Source organism: Tamandua tetradactyla, chromosome 18 (genome assembly GCF_023851605.1).
Source record: "Tamandua tetradactyla isolate mTamTet1 chromosome 18, mTamTet1.pri, whole genome shotgun sequence".
Taxonomy (NCBI): domain Eukaryota; kingdom Metazoa; phylum Chordata; class Mammalia; order Pilosa; family Myrmecophagidae; genus Tamandua; species Tamandua tetradactyla.
This window is the reverse complement of record NC_135344.1, coordinates 53,625,397-53,631,396: the sequence shown is the minus strand read 5'-3', so window position 1 is coordinate 53,631,396 and position 6,000 is coordinate 53,625,397.

The window sequence follows — 6,000 nt, the reverse complement described above, 5'->3', positions numbered from 1 at the left end:
CGCTTTTTATAGATGATATGATGGTTATTTCGATAACCTTGGAGAATAAAGGATTAAGATAATAAATAATAAAATTGTTAAGGTTGGAGGACACAAAATAAAAGGACAGATCAATAAACTTCGTATATACTAAGAATATATTTTTAGACTATAAATTGGAAGAAAATATCCTCACCTACAGTAGCAACTACAGCAATAGCAACTAACAAGGTTAAAAAGGCCCTCACTGGCTAAATTATGGAGGACTTGAACATCAGTTAAAAGAAATACTAATATACGGCACAACATAATGACTTCTTATATAGTTACTTAATTAAAGATCCATGAGTACTTAGTGATGAGAGAGTGGTTCTTATTGAAAAAAATCCCAGCAAATAAACACAGAAGGGATTTCAAAACTTACCATTTCTAAGCTCTTGATATAAAAATTGATCATGCAAGAATAAAAAAATGAATGCTGAAAACATTGGCTAAGAGTTCGTTGGGGATTAGGATATTCATATGTCCCCAACATATCAAACAAAAATTATTTTTCAAAAATTCAACTTTTCGTTAGAGAAATCTGATGGTCATCACCTTATACAAATTATCAAATTTAATCATTATTCACAATGGAACAACCTATCATTGTGTGCTTTCTGATTATACATATGTATATCTATATCTATGTATAGATATAGATATACATATATATGGACATATGAATTCCAATATTATTGTATTAGATTCTCCTGAGAAATAGAACCAAGAGCATATGTGTGTATATCTATATAAAAATATTTTTTATAAGAAATCGGCTCATGTTGATTGTGGGGGCTGGCAAATCTGAATTATGTAAGGCAGACTGAATTCTATAGGGCAGGGAAATTTTGGTAAGAATGCAAAATCCCCTTTGATCCAAAATCCATAGGAGAGGTTGGAAACTCAGAGAGAGAGAAAGAGTGGAATAATGAGGCAGAATTTTTCCTTCTCTGGAATCTATAATTCTTTGCTCTTATGTTCTAGAATTGATTGGTTGATTCCCACTCACCTTATTGAGGGCTATATCCTTTAATTCAAAGAAAGCTAATAATCTCATTTACCAAATACTTCCACAGTAACACCTAGGCCAGTGATGACTAAACACTTGGACAAAATAACTGAGCCAAGTTGACATATAAAATTAAAGATAACATTTACCTATGTCATATTCTTGTCAAAAAATGTTCAACCTGAATCTAAGCAAGACTACAGAACAGGTTTCCAACTTAAAGTAACTGCAGTGTATAAGTATAGAATAAGTTAAAGGACACATAAAGAAATAATCAGACAAATCCAGGTTTTAAGATATTCTGCAAGGTAGCCCATTTATAAAAGTTAACATTGGAAATTGGAGTCACTTAGATTGGAAAATACTTTAAAAAGCAACAACTACCAAATGAAACACATCAAATATTAACCTTGATTAGCTCCTAGCTAGAAAGAATATGTGTAATTAAAGAGAATATCCTTTGGTAACTGAAAAAACATATATGGAAGAATATAGATGGAATATTTGATGACATTAGTTAATTTTCTTAAGTATGAAATATAGAGGGTATGTTCTAGTTTGCAATCAACCAGAATGCAACATACCAGAAACAGAAGAGCTTTTAAAAAGAGGAATTTATTAAATTGCTAGTTTATAGTTCTAAGGCCATGAAAATGTCCAAATTAAAGCAAGGTTATAAAAATATCCAATCTAAGGCATGCAGGGAAAGATACCTTGGTTCAGAAGGCCAATGATGTTCAGAGTTTCTCTCTCAGCTGGGAAGGCACATGGTGAGATCTGCTAGCTTTCTCTTCAACTGCTTCCCCAGGGCTCTGTCCTTTCTGTTGGTTCTGCCAGTTCTGGTGGCTCTGGTTGCTATAAAACTTTCCCAAAGTGGTTCCCTCTTAAAGGACTCCAGTAAGCAGCCCCACCTTGAATGGGGGGAGACTCATCTCCATGGAAACCATCTAATCAAAAGTTACCCCTCAAAACTGGGTGGATTACATCTCCATGGACACAGTCAAAAAGCTCCCATCCAGCAATATTGAATGAGGATAAAGGACATGACTTTCTGAGGCTCCACTACAGATTCAAACTGACACAGGCTATGAAGGTGAATGTATGTATCTCAGAAATTGCATAATGTAGCATTTAGTAGTAAGTTTTAAGATGTTTGAAACATACTTTCAAATATTATGTGTTCTAAGTGAAAGGGGTTTTGAGGGTTTTAACTGTTATGATTCAACTTGCTGGTATTGTGGGTTGAATTTTAAAGCAAACTTTGGAGTTAAAGAAAGTATTAGAGATTAATACAAATTATTGCTTTAAATTAGATTAAAATTACATTTATGTTCTTACAAAACAGTGCAGCAATTTGAAATTCAACTTCATGTGTAAAACAACGGTAGCATAGTTCATATATCTCCGCCCTCTACTCCTTTGGGTAGGTACTGTGGTTCTATTTTCTACACTAAATAGTGGGCACAAAAATTTGCCTGTTTTAATGTGAATGACAGTATGGAATTAACAAATCAATAATAAAACCACAAAGGCCAAAGTCCTGCTTCAAATCCATAAAACTGCTCAGTTATTATTCCAAAACATTTTTTTCCAAGTCGTATGTTCCTAAAGCATTGTATGAGTATACAGTTTCTAGGTTCATACACACCCTTTGGCAATCAATTCTTGTGCATTCTTGCTTTTACATAAACTCCTCTCATTAAAATGCCAATGACTTCCATATATCCAAAGTTACAGGAAACTTTAAAGTGTTTTGCTACATTAGTTATTCTCTATGCTTGATGCTGTAGACATTTGTGTCATTTAAACATCTCCAGTAGGTTTATGGCAATTTTCTAATTATATTCTTCCTCCTACCCCAGAGGAAAATTCATTGCAGGTGCTTTTGAAATATTCTCCTATTTACTCTTCCATCTTTCCTTTAAAAAATTACCCTGTGCTTAACTGTCTGCTATTTCAATGCTACCTTATGATGGGGATTTCATCTATATCCATGATACAGCTATCACTATATGTGCCAGTAAGTTCCACATTTCTAGAACATATGCTTCTGTGGCATTCTGAGCAAAATACTCTTCTATGAGTTTGACGTATTCTTTCTCTTGTTAATTTTAATGCGTAGACCAACTAGTGACTGGAACCTAAATGAGAAATATAGTTATCCAGTCTCATCTACCTCATTCCCTTCTCACACCCAAGGAGTGAATAAAGCTCACCTATTTTAACAGTTTGATAATTTGATTAAGTAGCTGCTGCATTACCTATTCACTGCCACTGGCTAACTTGCAATCTTCTTTCAATAATTTCCGCCCCCCCACACAAGGAAAATATTTCATTATTACATTTTCATCATAAAATATATTGAGAAATACAAGGATAAAAGCAAAAATAATTTGAAACCCCACTACCCAGAAATAGCATTTAGTATTTTAGTGACCATCTTTGCAGGATTTTTTCTGTGTTCACACAAACATACATATACACACACAATATGATATACTTATTATATAAATGGATTCAAAATCTGCATTCTTTTAAAAATACAATTACCTTTTCTTCTTTTTGTTGCTTATTCCATGCAGCCAGAAAATTTCTCCAAACACACTTGCAACACAACCATTTTAGGAGCCTGATATTTTTCTTTTCCCACTTTCTTGCATACTCATATAATTAATTACAGTATATAAACACATATATGAAGCATGTGCCTTATGTCATTTATTCTTTAGTAGAATTATGCTTTATCCATATTATGAAACTTATATCTTATTCTCTATAATAAGGGTATAAAATTCTTTGTCGTGTACAAACATTCCACAATTTATTGAACTATTTTCTATTGATATGCATTCACTTTCTATTTAGGTTTATGCATATTTATTTATTTAATGTATTTATGAAGCAAAAATTTGGATATTACATCTCCTTCTTATAGAATCATTTTGTATGCTTTAATAGGAAGACCAAAATCCAAATTAATACAAATAAGAACCTTTGTGACATTTCACTTACTGACTTTTCTAGATTTATTTCCTCCAACTATAACTATTTCCTCCATATTTAATAATCAATATAAGAAAACTCTCCTATGAGTCACTCTGTGAATTAATAACCTTTCTCCATAAACATAACTTTTCTAAGACTATTTTTATGTACACCAACTTCCTCCTTAGCCTTTCACATTAACTCAGTCCTTAGTCCTGACCTTTAGATGTACCCCAGATCCAAGCCCTATAGTAAAATCTTGTCAGCATCAAAAAATTCTGAATTAATGAAAGAATGAGCAAAAATGACACAATTTTCAGTGTGGGCCTCTGGTTTATATGTCCAACATGACAGAACATTTGACCTTAGACTACCCTGAAGAAATAAGATGTTCCTGGATATGCAACTCAAAGCATATCTCTGCAATTTGGTTCTACTTTGTTATATCTTAATTAATGTGAAGTTTAGGGGTATTCAGCGATGTTCTTCGGTTTTCAGTCTTATGAGCAGAGTATTTCTTTTTGGCTAAGAGTTTATAACCAGGAAGGAGTTTTACTATCAGTCTGAGGAGAGAGATATAGAAAGGATATACGTATATACATATATAATATGTCAAATCACCTATTATTTAATCTATCTTAAAATTCAAAGTTTGATCTACTCGAGGGGATTTGATCTGGAGATAGTGGAGTAAAGCTTGATATAATTGGTGATTAATTAAATATTACAATGCATACCTCTCACGAATAGAATACAAGATTTATGAATTTCAGAAGATTAAATTGGGTATTATTATTATTATTACTATTGAGTTAGAGAACAAAACATTTCAAACCCATTTCTATTATCAATTATTTTGAAAAATTCATTTCATATTATCACATTGTCATTCAGAAGGGATAAACTTCTCCTTTCAAATATTTGTCTAAGGCAGCTATATCTCAAACATTTTTGTCTTAGGCTCCCCCTTTACACTCTTAAAAATGATAGAGGTCCCAGAGTTTTATATTATGTAAATAAATCTAGATTAGATATGATAGATTAGAAATTAAAATATTATTTGTAAAAAATATTTGATTATATTAATAATAGAAATATCATTATATATTAAGATAAATAAGAAATCTTATTAAAAAAACATTTATTCCAAACAACCCAACAATGTGGTGAGAACTATAGCAACAGTTTATTTTTGCAAAACTTTTCAATATACGGCAACTGGATTTTCATCTGCCTTTATAGTTCATACATAAGATTTTTTTTTTTTTTCGCATGGGCAGACACTGGGAAATGAACCCAGTCTCCGGCATGAACTCTGCCTGCTGAGCCACAGTGGCCTGCCCCATACATAAGAATTTACTCTTTACTTCTGCATTCAGTCTGCTAGGATGCATTGTTTTGGTTAAAGTATGTAAAAAAGAGTTTAGACATTTAGCTAGCAAAGTGAAGAGTAATTTACTAATGTTCAAATATTTCTGGTTATTCATTAATACTATGACAAAAATTTGATACTTAATAGTGTATTAAAAATTAGCTGCAATGTGAAATCTGAAACCATTTCAATAACATTTTATGTGCTGTTACATTTAATCCTCTGGTTTATCTTACATTTTGAATGAATATTTTATATAGCAATGATTCTGTAGCATAATGCATTAGTCATGTGGAAAATATTACTCAAAGAGTTATGAAGACTCTGCTGGTTTAGAGGACGTATGTACCCTAGAAAACCATGTTTTACTCCTAATCCCATTTTCTAAAGGCAGCCATTTCTTCTAATCCTTATTCAGTATTGTATGTTTGAAACTGTAATTAGATCATCTCCCTGGAGGTATGATTTAATCAAGAGTGGTTGTTAAACTGTATTAGGTGACAACAAGTCTTCAACCATTTGGGTGGGTCTTGATTAGTTTCTGAAGTCCTACAAAAAAGGAAACATTTTGGAGAATGAGAGATTCAGAGAGAGCAGAGAAGAATGACATAGC